The sequence below is a fragment of the Barbus barbus genome (assembly GCF_936440315.1).
Source record: "Barbus barbus genome assembly, chromosome: 13".
Lineage (NCBI taxonomy): Eukaryota > Metazoa > Chordata > Actinopteri > Cypriniformes > Cyprinidae > Barbus > Barbus barbus.
The window spans coordinates 31443341-31460025 of record NC_136741.1 but is presented as its reverse complement, the minus strand read 5'-3'; positions in this window follow the sequence as shown (position 1 = coordinate 31460025).

Sequence of the window (16685 nt, the reverse complement as noted above, 5' to 3'; positions counted from 1 at the left end):
GGAGGAAGCAGTCCTGTGAAGTTCAGTCCAAAAGCAGGAGAAGCTCTCGGTCCAGAGTCTGATTGAAATAAACTCCGCCGGAGCGCAGCGACTCTTCTATGAGGAGACCCGGATACCGGGAGACCCGCCTCCTAATGACAGCAGACCGAAGAGACTTAGAACAACCGCCAGAGAGAGAGAGCGAGAGAGAGAGAGAGAGAGAGAGAGAGAGAGAGAGAGAGAGAGAGAGAGAGAACACGGTGTCCTGAGTCCTAGTCAGATTGGCTTTCTTCCTAATTATAGAACCACATTTACACCCTACACACCCTAATCAATAAACACATAAAACAGACCAAACACTGAAAAATATTTGCATGCTTTGTCGATTTAAAAAAGCATTTGATTCTATTTGGCACGACGGATTATATTACAAACTTTTACAAAGTGGTGTAGGGGGTAAAGTTTATGACATTATTAAATCAATGTATTCAAGCAACAAATGTGCAATACGAACTGGCAACAAACATACAGAACTCTTCTCCCAGAAGAGAGGAGTACGGCAGGGCTGTAGCCTGAGTCCAACACTGTTCAACATCTACATTAATGAATTAGCGGTGCAGCTGGAACAGTCTACAGCCCCTGGACTCACTCTACAAGACAAAAATATCAAGCTTTTGCTGTACGCAGATGATCTAGTGCTGCTGTCATCCACCCCACAGGGACTACAGCAACACCTAGACCTGCTGGAGAACTACTGCCAGAATTGGGCCCTCAAAAAGACCAACATTATGGGCTTTCAGACAAAGCCCAGATGTCAGGAACACAGATACCAGTTCAGTCTAGGCAGCACCGCCCTAGAACACACTTACCTCGGCCTGATCGTCACTGCATCGGGGAGTTTCAGTACGGCAGTGAATGCTCTCAAAGATAAAGCTCCAAGAGCTCTATATGCAATCAAGAAAAAATTCCAAAATATTGAAATACCGCTTCCAATTTTGTGTAAAATCTTTGATAGTGTAATTCAGCCCATAGCGTTGTATGGAAGTGAGGTTTGGGGTCCACTCAGTGATCAGAGCTACACTAGATGGGACAGGCATCCAACAGAAGCCCTACACACAGAATTCTGCAAAATGATCCTAAAATTATAAAGGAGAACACCCAATAATGCATGTAGGGCAGAATTAGGCCGTTTCCCATTGATTATAAATATACAAAAAAGATCGCTCAAATTCTGGATGCATCTAAAATCAAGTCCCACGGAATCGCTACATTTTAAAGCACTACAAACCCAAGAACTGAACCCTGAAAAGAGTCCACTCAGTCAGCTGGTTCTGAGACGTACTAACCTGACTAACTCTACTAACACTAACCAGTCTCAGACCAGCACTGCTTCTCACCCAAACATCAAAATAAATCAGATTATCAAACAATCTAAAAATTTATATATGGAAAATTGGGATCAAGAAACCAAAACACAAAGTAAATTACAAGTCTATCGAACTATAAAATTAAAATATGAAGAATATCTGAATATAGTGTCAAAGACACAAAGCAGAGACAGATCCTGAGCAAGTACAGGCTCAGTGAGCACAGACTAGCCATCGAGACCGGCAGACACAGAAAGAGCTGGTTACCCAGAGAGCAAAGAGTGTGTGTTCACTGTGAGACAGAGACACACTTCCTACTTCACTGTTACCCATTTAAATCAATCAGAGACATATACATCAACAAATTCACAAACATCATAAATAACTTTACAGCCATGACTGAAGAGGAACAAATAAAGATCATACTAGGAGAGGGACAGATAGCAGCACTGGCTGCGAGATACGTGTGTGTGTGTGTGTGTGTGTGTGTGTGTGTGTGTGCCACAGCCTGAGAGACAGCAGGTGAACGTGTGTGTGTGTGTGTGTGTATTATGTCTGACCTCAGTGTGTTTCCCTAATGTCCACCACAGTGACCCTCAGCCTGTGTGTTTATATGTTAAACACTGTGGTATGAAATGTTCACACAAGTTCTTATTTGTTACACTGTTTATTTAAGTTTATATTGTTATAATGTTTTTATTCTATTATTTTGACATTTTCATTATTATTATATTTCTCTATATATATTTCAAGCTTTGGCAATTTTGTATTTTTTACAGTCATGCCAATAAAACAATATTGAATTGAATTGAGAGGGAGAGAGAGAGACCTTAAATCATTTTACGAATTATGGGGGGTTTGATCCCCCTAATTAAAGTTTGGGGGTCTTAAAATAATGTGTTGCTTTTATATATAAGTGTATATAGGCCTTTTAAGATATAAGTGTATATAGGTTTTATATATACTTTTCAACAGTGTTTTCAAACCACCGCAAAAAGCTAAATTTATTCGCTCGCGAACAGAAATCACTTTAGCGAAAGTACGGAGTAACCATAGCAACAGCTGCGCAATCGTGAACTAGACTTTAGGCCTACTGCAATCTGTAGGCTACTTATCACATTATCATAGGCCCCTAGGCTATATTTAGCCTACACCTCCAATATGCCATAACAATCCTGTTTTCATTAAAATGTATAAATACATAAATTGACGATTTTCGCAGTCTACTGCGCTATAAAACCACTTACAGATTATTTTTTTTAAATATCTATCTATAGTTAAAAAAAAAACTCATGTCAATATGGAATTTTTACTTCATATGCAAATGTTATATTGTGTGCATCCAATGCCATTCATGCCTTTAATTGGTTCCATATGGTCACATGCTAGAAAGATCGGGCTTGATTGCTTATGATCAAAAATGGTAATGATTTTCTAATGTGAATATATGTATGGGAGAAGTGCGAGGATGTGTCCATTGAAATGAATTGATAAAATCAGACATGCACATAAGGATTTTCCCCATAAGCAGTTTTGAGAACTAAATGTTTTCACACATTACTCTAAGCACAGATAAAATAATTTTGTAAAATGATGCAAAAATGCTATTTCTGATCGTATTTTATCACAAGAGTTGAAGAATATGCATTTCAATAACAATGTCAATCAAACCAAGTGAATCTTACAGAGTCCTGTTATTAAAGAGGTGTTGGTGGTTTCAAAGACTGTAATGAGATGCAGAGCAGAAAGTATAAGTATATCAAAATCTCAGCTAATTGAATCTGATTTTATACAGTTTCTTATGAGAAATAACAGCAAACCGATTGTAATCAAGCCTTGAAACAAAATCAAAACAAAAGCACGCACATCCCTGGAAAAACCTGGTAAAAAAATTTATCATGAAAATAGAAAAAAGTTTTTATGCTATAGTCTGTTATTAAAATTTTTGTATCTTTGGAGCCCAGGTGTGCCGGCTTTTTTGCATTTTCATAATCAACCCTTAAAAACAATTAAAAAGTCTTCTGTGTTTCGAAACCTAAAAAAATGTTTTTTGCAAAATTAATAATTTTTTAGCCAAGTGCATGAAAGTCAAAGATGCTTTTAACAGCCTTGCCTATAAACTTCATTTACAATTTGTATATTTTCTTGATTTTGACTACATTTTCACTCTGAAATACACAACTGAAATACCTTTTTGCTTTCTTTCCTAATTTTTCCATATTTCAGTTCAGTGTTCATGCACCACAGAAGCTGTCAGCTGTTAAGAGTCTCGCTCTGGCTTACAGACATCCATCAAGTGAATAAACAGTTGGAACGGCCTTCCGACAGCCCATCTTGGTTTTGAGTGTCCTTGTGGGTGTTGCTTTTTTTCCAAAATGAGGGGAGAGAAGATTAAAATTGTTTTCAAAAATAAACATGTAATTTCATTCTTTATTTTCTCCCTCAATTACAAGGCATGGTCAGAGCAAGCTTGTAGTTTGTGAGAGTTTGGCCCTTACAGTAACACACAGACTATATTTAGCAGTCTGCTCTTCAACTGACCCTGCGTCTCTACCTTGCCGAGCACAAAATGAAATACACACATGCACAATCATGCAACACATTAATTTCAGCAATCATAGTATTGAACTGCACTGGCTAATTAGATTGGTGCCATAGGGGGCACTGTTATTTCTAAGGACATGAATCATGCTGCTGTCAGAAACATTGCAGTAAAGACCACACAGTGATTTATTGGCAGATTTAAATGTTAGATTAGATCATTTTTGGAGCTCTTAGCAGCTGTAATCCACAGTCCTACTTTAGTGGAAGTAAATAACGCAGTAAACTCTCCCATGCTGGTATGAGATAGGAAAACCATTTAAAGCCCATATGAAATCAGCTTTGTGGCTTTCATACAAGGCTGCAAACTAAACAGTGACAAAATAAACGTTTTGCAGGTATACACATTTAAAATGCACAGTTTCCTCCAGTAAATCAGTTAAAAATACAAATATGCTCATCAAGCGATTTTGGGGTGATTTTATCAATATACCACGCACTATAATTGGAGGAGGTCGAGTGAAAGGTGAAGAATCATTTTCCAAATACTAATGCATGTGCATTTGCAAATTGCTGGGATGGCCTAATAAATGTTCGCTCATGCATTTATCTCGGGTCTCGTCTGCTCATCTGATCCCTTGACTTTACTTCTCAAATTAATGGAAACATATGCAAAGACATGAGTTGCTAAAACTGGAAGATTATTCAAGGATTCATCGAAGAAGAAATGTAGACTTGTAATGTGGCCTCCTGGCCGGTCAATTTTTGTTTTTGTTGTTGCTTGATTTGTCTTTTATCATACTGCATTACAAATAAACATACAATAAAAAAGAACACAAATCAGCCTTGTGCATTTTGAATGTAGTTAACATTAAATAACAATACAGTGCCCTTTTTCTTTTTCAGTGGCATTGCTTTCTGGAAGTATTTTTCCCAGTCATTTTTTCCCATAGGAAAGGCTTCATTAAAGCAATATAAGCCATGAATCAAACCAACCAGATACGAGGAGAATGACAATATTGCAAACTTTAATTTGAAGCAAAAAGTAGATGAAAATTGGATAAAAAGACAAAGGTGCAAGACCCCATGAAGCATTGCAAATGACATAATCAGATTAAAAAGGATGGAGAAATGTAAATTATTCATTTAAAGTTGTTTATTGTATCTCTATAAATAATGTATTTTAATATAAGCTCAAATATTTAACTATTTTGAAAGTCTAAGGACACTGATTCGCTTACCCATTTACGGTGGGCGGAGCTTTGCTGGCTGCTACTCTGTGAGTGGTGGAATCTTCTCTACAGCATCATGGGTAATGTAGTTTTTCACTCACTTACTTTAAAAATAAGCTGAATTAAAGTGAACAGATGGGTTCAACAAAAGCATACACAATTGATTAACAACCCCAGAGCTCACAACAAGTGGTTTATCAGTTCAATGGTTTATCAGTTAGCATTAAAAATCAATTTCCATATTGAGAATATTAATGGAGTTTTTCTGTTGTGCTCAATAGCAATTACGTAATTAACAGAAAACCACATTTGTATCCTCTAGAGTTTTGGAAAAGATCTCAACAACGTCTTAAACTCAGATTCGTCACGTCTGCAATCAAATGATCTCATTATGAACAATTCTCATCAAATGATCTAAGCTGCTCCACATTTATTTTATAGCTTTATACACTTACTAGATGAAAAGCCTATACTTTTATTTCTTTCAAGGAACTTAAGGAGTGAAATCTGAGACAAAGGTGATGCTTGAATGAAACATGAGATGTATTTGAGTACATACAGGACACAAACATGATCATCAGTGTGAAAAACTAAGGTTCAAATGGGTGTGCCTTTACAAAATTTACTGAACACGCAAAGATATAAACCGAGGAGCACGGTGCCACATGTGGAGGCTTCAGCGCAGTTTGAGGGAACTGCCTTCCCAATGATTTGCATGTGGTTTCCCCATTTGGCCTAATAGCTTTCCTATTTCCCTCTGAGGATCAGAAATCCCACACCCTGAACAGGCTAAAATTGAAAGGAGAGGTGCAGCAGTGGCGTATAAAGAGCCGCTGATGTAGTTTATTGGGATATCCTTTATCACTCTGAGGAGCTGTAAATGCTTGATCCCCACTAACAGCTTCCTTCAAAGTGGCACGAAAGCAATCTATAATTAGAGATTTAGAAGGAAACTGAAGGAAAACATTTTGTGTTTTTTATCTTTTCTATTTTTGCATTTTACATTGAAATGTCTTCCTGGGCGAGGTAATGCTTGTAAAAGCACCGTTGATTATTGTGTTAATGAAGGGCGTGTGTCAGCTATGAAGTGGTTTTTCCTAATAATTTACATCATTGGTGTAAATCAGCGGTTCTCCACCAGTTCAGATTCAAGATCCAGATTTGACTTTGGGCATCACGTGGTTGGTTGGTTAGTTGGTGTTTTAACGCCATGCCAGCTTTCTTGGCTATTTTCATGGCAAGTAATAAATTGAAATACTATAAAAGATCAATTTAAAAACATAAATAAAGTTTGCTTTGGATAAAAACTCTAATGCAAACCTAAAAATCAAAAAATGAATTTAGATTGTTAAAAATGTATTCAAGTGTGCACATCAAATGGTGAGCATACACAGCTGTTTTATGGCCTTAAATTAAGTTGTATTTATGCATTTAACATTGTTTCTTTTTTACATGTTGAATGTGATTCAACAGTAAACTGGGCTTAAATTTATTAGTATTTTTTGCATTTAATATTTTCATCCTTTTCACCTGTTGACCGTGATCCAATAAAAAAATGGCCTTAAATTTATTAGTATTTTTTGCATTTAATATTTTCATCCTTTTCACCTGTTGACCGTGATCCAATAAAAAATGGCCTTAAATTTATTAGTATTTTTAGCATTTAATATTTTGTTTATTTTTACCTGTTAACCATGATTCAATAGTAAAATGGACATACATTTATTAGTACTTTTAGCTTTTACCATTGCTTCTTTTTACCTGTTGACTGTGATCAAACAGTAAAATGGTCTTAAATTTATTCATATTTTTTGCATTCAACATTTTCCATTTTTACCTGTTGACTGTGATCCAATAGTAAAAATTGCCTTATATTAGTATTTTTTGCATTTTAAAATAGTTTCTTTTTACCAGTTGACATGATCCAATAGATTTTATTTGTTTTTTTGCATTTATCATTTTTTCTTCTTACCTGTTGACTGTGATCCAATCAGAACAACATGAAGCAGCACTTGAGAATGGCTTATGTATGTTTCAGCGTACGTAACATTCACCAAGCAGTAATTCACAAATGCCATGGATTTGAATGCTCTCCAAAAAAGTACCCTTATAAATCAAATTGACTTTTTTTGGAGCGCCGTTCCTTTTTACATCCATTTAAAGTCATTGCGACCCAAGACGGCACCATTAGCTGAAATATCAGCATCTTTGGCCAGTTTACAGATATTAAATATACGAATATACGGTCTTTTAGCATAACTCACTTTGGACCAATTTTACAGTTTTGGGTTTTTAAGGTCTATATGCTTTCATCATTAGTCTCCGTATCAGAGTACCGAGGATTTCATTGTGGTTAAATGGGAATCAATGGAATAATTCTCCCTGAATTCCTCCCGGAGCCCGGACCCTCAGCAAATTAAACTGCTTAATAACGCTGCCACGCAAGGAAAAAGTGAAATGATTAGACGTGTGTGAGTGGCTTTGGAGATGGAAATGTGGTAAGAGGGAGATACAGGGTCAGGGACAAACTCGCCTCACAGCGAGATGGCTTTTTCCAGACCGTGCGGTCACAGAAACAGGAATTTCTATGGAAAAATAAGCGAGAAAGACCGTCAGATGGGATAAAAAAGGGAAAAGCTTAATATCATCTATAATAGACTTTTCTGCAATAAAAACCCCAGCTTTGGTCGTGCTTTACGCAGGTCATTAACTGAAGACAGTGAAATACTCATGAATTGGATGTCAAACTGTGTGGGGCCTGAAGGAGCCAGTATGATCATAACAAAGAGGCCAATTTTATGAATTACTGGTTACTCAGCACTCTAGACTATACTAAACATGGCACCGAGTTACCACTACTGCTGCCGTCCACCCCCGTAAGCTCCACCACAAGTGTCCTCCACAAATCATCAGTTTAACTGATTTAACATCACTCATGAAACGCTCTCAAAACACAGGAGCAATGAAGACGTCTTAAAACAAGAGTTCAGAAAGCATGGAGGGAGAGAGGAAGGGAGATAAAGACGAGAATATGGGTGAAGCTCATGAAAGAACATGCTATGTTTCACCCCAAAATCAAAATCAAATTAGAAATTATGTTTTGCAATAAGAAACAAAAATGCATTATGACTTCCTTTACTATTTTCATTTCAATTAAGCACATTTTAATTCAAATTTAGCACAATATACCCCTAAAGTATTCAAATTAAGCACATTTTACCCCAAAATTATTACAATTAAGCACATTTTACCCCAAAATGTTCATAACCACAATGACATTTAAATGAAATAAATGCTGTATTATTTATATTGTAAAATATTTATAAACCAGTTTATAGTATTTTAATTTTCAAGTTAATTGTAATAAAAAGTAATTTGAATCAACACTAACTGTAATTAGAATGAAAAGACCTGGATGCGCTGAAGAAATTAGAATTTGGAAGGAAATTATTAAATGTTCTTAACTTTCATGAAAAAATATGGTAAAAATCTTAATAGACTAAAAATACCCATCATGTTATGGAAAATAAAATTTATTATTTTTTTTCTACACATTTTCATGAGATTCAGCCATAATGAAAGAGTGTGAGCAAGCTGTACATGTAAAAGTAAGCACATTTTACCCCAAAATCATAATTTTTTATTTTTTTACTATTAAGCACATTTTACTCCCAAAATGTATGAAAGCCTGTTCAAGATAGAAAGATGAAATTCCAAGAAGAAAAGTAAGAAATGTGAGATAGAAACTTGAAACTACAAGAAAATGTCAGAATGTTGAGATATAAAGTTATAATTAATTACCTTTTTTATTTTTTATTCAATGACAGAAACAGAACTGCGAGACATAAACTCAGAAACAAAGTCAGAATTTTGAGATAAATCATTGTAATTACTTTTTAAATGTTTTTATTCCATGTTGGAAACAGGCTTCATTAAAAATATTTATAATCACAATGCAAAAAATAGGCTGTATCCTTCTTATTACTGTGATATGAAAGTAATGTGGTGTTATTTATATTATAAAGTAATTTGAAACCATTTTATAGTATTTTCAAGTTAACTGAATCGACATTGAGAATAATAAGAATTAAAAGGTCTGGATGCATTGCATCAATGAGAATTTGGAAGGAAATCATTAAATGTGCTTAACTTTCATGAAAGAAATATTGTGAAAATCCCCTCATTTTATGGAAAAGGAAATTTCGTATTTACTTTGCACGTTTTAATGACTTTCAGCCATATAGAAAGAGCGCGAGCGAGTGGCCCGTGTAAAAATAAGCACATTTTACCTAAAGAGAGCCCTTCCTTTAAACACCAAAACAAAACACGGCAGGTCAGAAACCCACAGCAGACGCTCAAGGAGAGCTCGGACCACCCAGCGCTGCACCCACACCCTGCAGCTAAAGCACAGCGACGGTGGTGAAATAAGAAAACACTGCATTCTGGGTCTAAAGCTCTTTCCACCTCCTCACCGTATGGCCGTTCCGTCTCACTCATGCGCTCAGGAGCGCTATAAATGTCAAGACCACCATCTGAAACTGACATTGGATGTTTAGGTCAAGGACGGTTTGGGTTTGTCGTCCCAGACTCGAGCGGAGGAAGTGACTGTAAACAGACTTTCCCAGATGTGCATGTGAATGACATGCATACGGATGCTCGGAGCGAGCGAATGCCACGCAGTCTGGGCTCCAAAATAAAGTCGAATGCTTTTGACTTCCACCGGCTGGGGCGAGCGGCCTCAGAGCCGCTCTAAATCCGGAGGCCTGGCTTGAAGTAACGCGCCGTCCCCCACAGAGAGCGAGCGCGGTGGGTGTGGCCCCTGAGGAGATGGTTTTTGAGGGGGCCCCTCCCGAACGCTGAGCTGCATGCCAGCGCCCAAGGGCTCCAGTCTGCCTGACCAAAACCACCGCGAGCTACCCACGCCACATCACACGGGCCAGCTTGGTGAACGACGCCCCCTACTGGAGCTGCAGGAACAGACAGATGCACCTCTGCACATCCCTCCACCTGCAATGCACAAAACACACGCATGCATGCTGAATTTCACCGTTCTGTCTGATTCTCAAATGTTTTATGCATATGTCCAACCAAACTTGTCATAGCCACAAAGCCACGTTAATTAAAATAAAGTGATACAGAATCAACATTGAGAATAATGAGAATTACAGTGTGGATGCATTACAGCAATTTGGGAATAAAGTGTTAAATGTGCCACGAGTTGTCTGCGTACTAAACAAACACGATGCAATGAGCCTCAAGTAAACACTTGCTGACTTTGCAATTTGCATTATAATTAAGCACATTTTACCTCAAAATCATCTACATTTTTATTACAATTAAGCAAAATTTACCACAAAATTACTACAATTTTCATTACGCATTTTACTTCAATTTTCATAACCACAATTGAAATAAAGAGTGATACAGTACTTTGAATCAACATTGAGAATAAAGAGAACGTCTGGATGCATTGCAGCAATGATCATTTGGAAGGAAAAATACGATGAAGGTCCTACACCAAAAATAAAATTTCATATTTATTTTCTGCACATTTTCATTAGATTCAGCCATATAGAAGGTGCACGAGTCGTTTATGTAAAAATAAGCACATTTTACCCCAATATCATTACAATGTATCTTACTATTAAGCACATTTTACCCCAAAATGTGGGGAAATCTGTTTTTGCCATGGAGTAGAAAAATAAAAAAGGTAATTTGTTATTTTCTGCACATATCGAAAGAGCGTAAGTGAGCGTCCATGTAAAACTGTCATTACCACAATGCATTCCCACAAAGTCACATTATCATTAACTGCACTACGAAATAAATACTGTATCATTTTATTTAAATTTTAAAGTACTTACAGGCAGTTTTGCATAAAAGTGATGCAGTGATTTTAATTAACACTGAGAATAATGAGAATTACATGTACAATGTCTGGATGCATCAGAGTAATTTGGAAGGAAATTGTTCAATGTACCAACAGCTGTCTGCATCACATCACAGCACAACACAACGTTTAAAATCTGAACAGATTTAGAAACACTTGGTACATTTGGACTTTGTAAATGGTTACAGAGAAAAACTAGCCATCACATGCTAAACGACCAAGGATCACACACACACTACTAGACTTTTAAGTTGTTATGAACACAACAAAATAACACAGAAACATGTCGCATTGCTAGAAGATGCATGAAACCTGAAAACAATATGTGTTCTAAAATCGTCTCAGAATAGCAAACCTGTCGAATATCCTCAAACTGGACAGAATCATAGCATGAAGAGAAGAAATCAGAATCTGTTACCATTATAAGCTACACTTTCCAAAAGTGGGGGTTCGCAGCGATGTGATAGAAAAAACATTTTGGGTTCCCCAAACAGTCTTTATGTGCAAATAAACTATTTTCTTTTAATAATCAGAAGAAAATTTTTCCACTATAAAGAACCTTTTGTGCATTGAATAGGTTCCATGGATGTTAAAAGATCTTGATAGAAACCTAGATGCCAATAAAGAAACTTTATTTTTGAAAGTGTACGTGATTTTCTGTGAAATCCGACAACTCGGACCACCTGAAATGGGCAGACAGCGTCTGATTTTCATCAGTTAGCATTGACCACAAAATGGGAGAAAAGCAATGTAGTGTATCCCAGACTTAAATCATTTGTTCACAGTAAAAATGACATGATACAGCCAATCAGAATGAGGTTGATTTAAATACGCCATTAAGTGCATCAAACCCATCGAGGTCATTTCTAAAGTGGACAATATGAACATACAGCAGATATTTACATATAAAACCTACAGTCTTTCTTTTCAGGAAAACAGACCAAAATACTGATGACGTGATCTTGCATACAGGGCTTACAGTACACGGCTGGTTAGCACACATTTTGTTGTAAATCTAAAATGTAATCATAGAGATTGGTTATCACTTGTGCTTTATTGCATGTGGTTACTGTAAATGTTTAAACTCAATCAGACCGTGTTTCACCAATAAAATTGAATAAAAAAAAAAAAAACATGTTACTCCCACCACCAGGCCTTCAAAATGGTTTAGTCTTGAACTCTCTGTATTTTCTTTTAGAAAAATGTGGACTACACACAGTATTTTACACACGACCAGGGGAATCCTTGCTGTATTGTTCTTGTCTCCTCTAACGTCTGCCGGGAGTTTAACGTCTCTAGCAATAACCACTCCAGCCAAACTTTCTGCTACAGGGTTTCCATCAGGGGATCTCAGCACTGCTTTAGCATTCAGTATAAACACAACAAACCCTCACTTACTGCCTTACAACCACATTTCTGACTTAAAATTGGGAACATTTCTAGTCCAGCGGTCAATATATCATTGAAATTTTCAGTGTTATTATCTACGAAATTAAAATATTCCATGACAGTTCAGGTTTCATCCAATTTTAATCATTATAAATGACAATCAGCTATGGTAGGCCTATATAATACTCCACCATACTACTTTAAACTGCGTCGTACCCCGAAGATAAAACTTTAAAGGCTCAGAACAAAGTTCAGTTTTAATACAACAGATGAACAAGCAATTACAGAATTCAGAAACAACATCAGACACATTTTCTGACAAACTTACAACACTTTTTCATAGCTCCTATTAGCCATAAACAGATATAGTTGAGCAACATTATAATATGGTTATGAAAAATGGTCAGACATTATAGTGACATTCATAAACATCTAAACTAATATTCTTATATAAATTATATACATTTTCATAATTGTTAATTGTTATTAAAATCACTAAATGAGTAACTACTTCACATTCATAACTGGGGCTTGTCTCATGAATATTAAATATGTTACGTGGAATTCGTCCAACCCATGACATAAAAGTTATTCATACTCATTGATACTGTACCACGCCATGTGTGCATGACTCAATTAATTGTCACACATAGCTACAATCATTTTCTATAGTTAACGCCAAAAATGGCGCAAGGCGCTATAAATAATGGCACTGTATAAGTTCAAAACTATCAAAATTGTTTTATGGATTTTTTGGCTGCAGATTTTTTGGAATAACGCTTCATGAGCCGAGCAATCCCTGAAAATTAATCATGGATTATTAGTAAAAGTGATATGTGTATTTTTTATTTATTGGCATATTGATTAAATTTGTATACCCACAGTTTTACTACAAATAACATGGTCAAACTATGGTTAGTGTAGCAAAATCATGGTTAATTTGTGCCATTGTTTATCTGTATCGATGTTTTTTTGGTCTTATTTGTAGTAAAACCATGGTTAATGTTCGTAAGGGTCGGTATGTTGTAAACAACAGTACAATACATTGAATGCACTGACCTTAGTCTACCCTGACAGAACAATTACCCAAAACACACTGGTAAATGCATAGTATGATGCCTTATAGTGGATTGTAGTACTAAATATATTGAAATACTGTATAAGTGGCATTCTTTCTACTTTTTCTTTAGATGCATTTATATAAATGCATCATGGAAGCAACATTTGCATGAACAAATACCACACTGGAGTCTAAAAAAATGAAATCCAGCTTGGGTTATTGAAGTCACACACATTATCTTTATTCATCCACGTTTCCCTCTCTTAGAGAGCCGTTCACTCATAGCAGGCCTAAACAGTATTCTTCCAGTGACCTGTAATTATTTGATAGATTTTTAGAGCTAACTGCTATTTAGTAAGTTTGTAAGTGCTTCCTAAACAATCAGACATAATATGGGACTAATTTAAAGAGTAAGGCAGGCAGTTTTGGCAGCACCGGAGGGGCTGGTTTGAATCAGCGGAGGCCCCTCGCTCCAGCTCTGGTTTTAAACTGTTCTTCGTGTTTGTGGAAGTGCGGCTGGCGGTCGACTGCGAGGCCTGCGAGGCAGCGCTGTTTAATTGGGCTTTGTTGTGGAAAGAGACGGGGGAGCACGGTTCACTGTGGTCACATCTGTACGGTGGCGGTGGCGAAGAGACTCACACATGTACGTACGCACGCAAAAACATGCACGACACAGTCATAAATGGTCACTAATGAAGCTATGCAGTCAGCTGAGTTTATTAAATATCTATTGAATATGCACAGAGCGTGACTCAACAGGATGATGATGCGTTTGCTTTGTGCGAGCGGATTTTGGCAGCATATAATTATCACATTTACAAAACAGAGCTTCTGAATAATAAGATGTTGGATTTACTCATGTGACTGTTTGGCCTGCAACTCTCTCATGTCCTGTGGTGACATGCTGTACTCTATCTGAAACAAGCATTATTATAATTATTGTAAAATCATTATGCAGGCAGTTTTATGAGCTCATTCTAATCGAGTTTACATGGACTATTTGTACTGTTTGTTCTTCTCAAGATACTATAGACCTTGTTACTGTTGCCTTTGGCATGGTTTGGGTTTCTAAAACACTTCATATTCAGTAATATTATTGATTTGACTGCACTGAAACGGTTAGATGAGAACAAAACCTGCACTAAATTGAGCTTAATAATGACAACTGATTCTGTTATGTTCTTGTAAAATGCTTTGAAACGATTAAAGCTTTTAAAATCTGTATTATAACGCGCTGTAAATAAATGTGACTTGACTTAACTATAGACCTATGGACCTAACAAAGGCAGATGTAATAGAAAACAGTTGGGAAACAATCAATTATTACTTCATATTTTTTGTCTTGTTTTGTTAGTTTTTGCTTAAAACAAGAAAAGGTTCTGCCAATGGGATAAAAAAATTCATTCAAAGAGAAAACAAGATTATTTTTCTTGCCCCATTGGCAGATATTTTCTTTTCTCATTTAAGCAAAAATGCACTTAATTTTGCTACTTTTTAATACAAAACTTATATCTTATGTCATTACGTATCTTAAGTAAATGTATCTTAATTGCATGATGTTTGTATTGGAAAACATGACAAAAATACTAAGTAAAAAATGTGTTTTTTTATTTAATAAATTACTATTAAATTACTTGGTTACGAAAACATCTGTAAAGAAAAATGGACATAAATGATATAATAACTGTAATTATCAAGAAATGGACCATAAATAGTGTGAACAGACCAAGCAAGAGACCGTAATGTCCTGAATTTCATCATCATGCATTAGAGAGATTCCGCCCCCCTTTCCCTATATATCGCTCCTACTTTTCATCCCACATCTTTTCCCTCCATTCTCCACTTCATCTCTCCCTGTCTCATGTGGTGCTGATTGAACCCCATCAAAGGCTGCGGTGAGAGTAGATGGCCTGCTGCAGCTCCAGCCTCTCACAGCCTAATGAGACACACACACACACACACACACAGACACAGACACACACACACACACACACACACACACACACACACACATACACATATACACACACACACACACACACACAGACACACACACATTGGTTTTTGTGGTTTATGGGGACTCTCCATAGGCGTAATGGTTTTTATACTGAACAAACTGTGTGTGCTATTACCCTACACCAACCCTACACCTAAACTTAGCCCTCACAGGAGACTTTGTGCATTTTTAGATTTTCAAAAAAACACCATTTAGTATGTTTTTTAAGCCTTTTGAGTTACGGGGACATAGGCAGTGTCCTCATAAACCACCTTCATATTGTCATACCTCTGTCATACCCATGTCATTATACAAATTTGTTTCCTCATAAACGACATAAACATGCACACATATACACACACACATACACACACACACGTGCATGCATGCAATTCCAAACAAGACATGCACTACACTCATGCAGCACACAAGCACATACTCACAGCTTCTTGATGCATATCCTTTATGCAATGCAATGCAAGAAAAATCATTCTCATAATCATTTTTGTTTTGTTTCATAGTAAAAATATCCTTAACTTCCATCCATTTACTTTAGAATCAATAATTACAATACATTAAAACTTGTTTTTAGAGAATGCTTGTTCATTTAAGTTTATTTTTCTCCCCTGTATGATATCTATGCAATGCACATGCAATTCCAAGATGTTCTCTCAAAACAAATCTTCATATTTTACACAATTGTGCTTCTCAAGTAATGTCTTTTCTTCATTTATCCACTTTCATCAGTGGTTTCTCTCTCTCTTCTTGCCATGTCTCGTCACACTCCTGCAAAACCACAGCTCTCTTCAGAGTCTTTTCCAAACCAGCCTGGCGTCTGTCTCCCCTTACTAACACCCCTCTCTCTCTCTGTGTGTGTGTGTGTGTGTCTTACATATCAAAATGTAGCCCCAAAAGGCATTTAGACACTAATGTCACACTTAAAAAAAAGTTGTAATATCTTTACATTAGATACAATGTATCAAAGCAAAAAGAAGCACAAACACAAGCAAAACATTTGATGGAAGTGTGTTGAAGATGAAGACAGTCAGTATTGTGTCAGTTTGTGGATGATGTTAGTTTATATGATTCTTTAAAGGACTTCCAAACCACCCGATTCAAACATATTGAGACTCAAAGTGACATTAGTGAAGAGAAAAGCATTTGAGACACGCATGTCCAAATACATTCTGCAGCTCCTGTATCAACTGTTGTGCAAATTATGTAAAGAGCT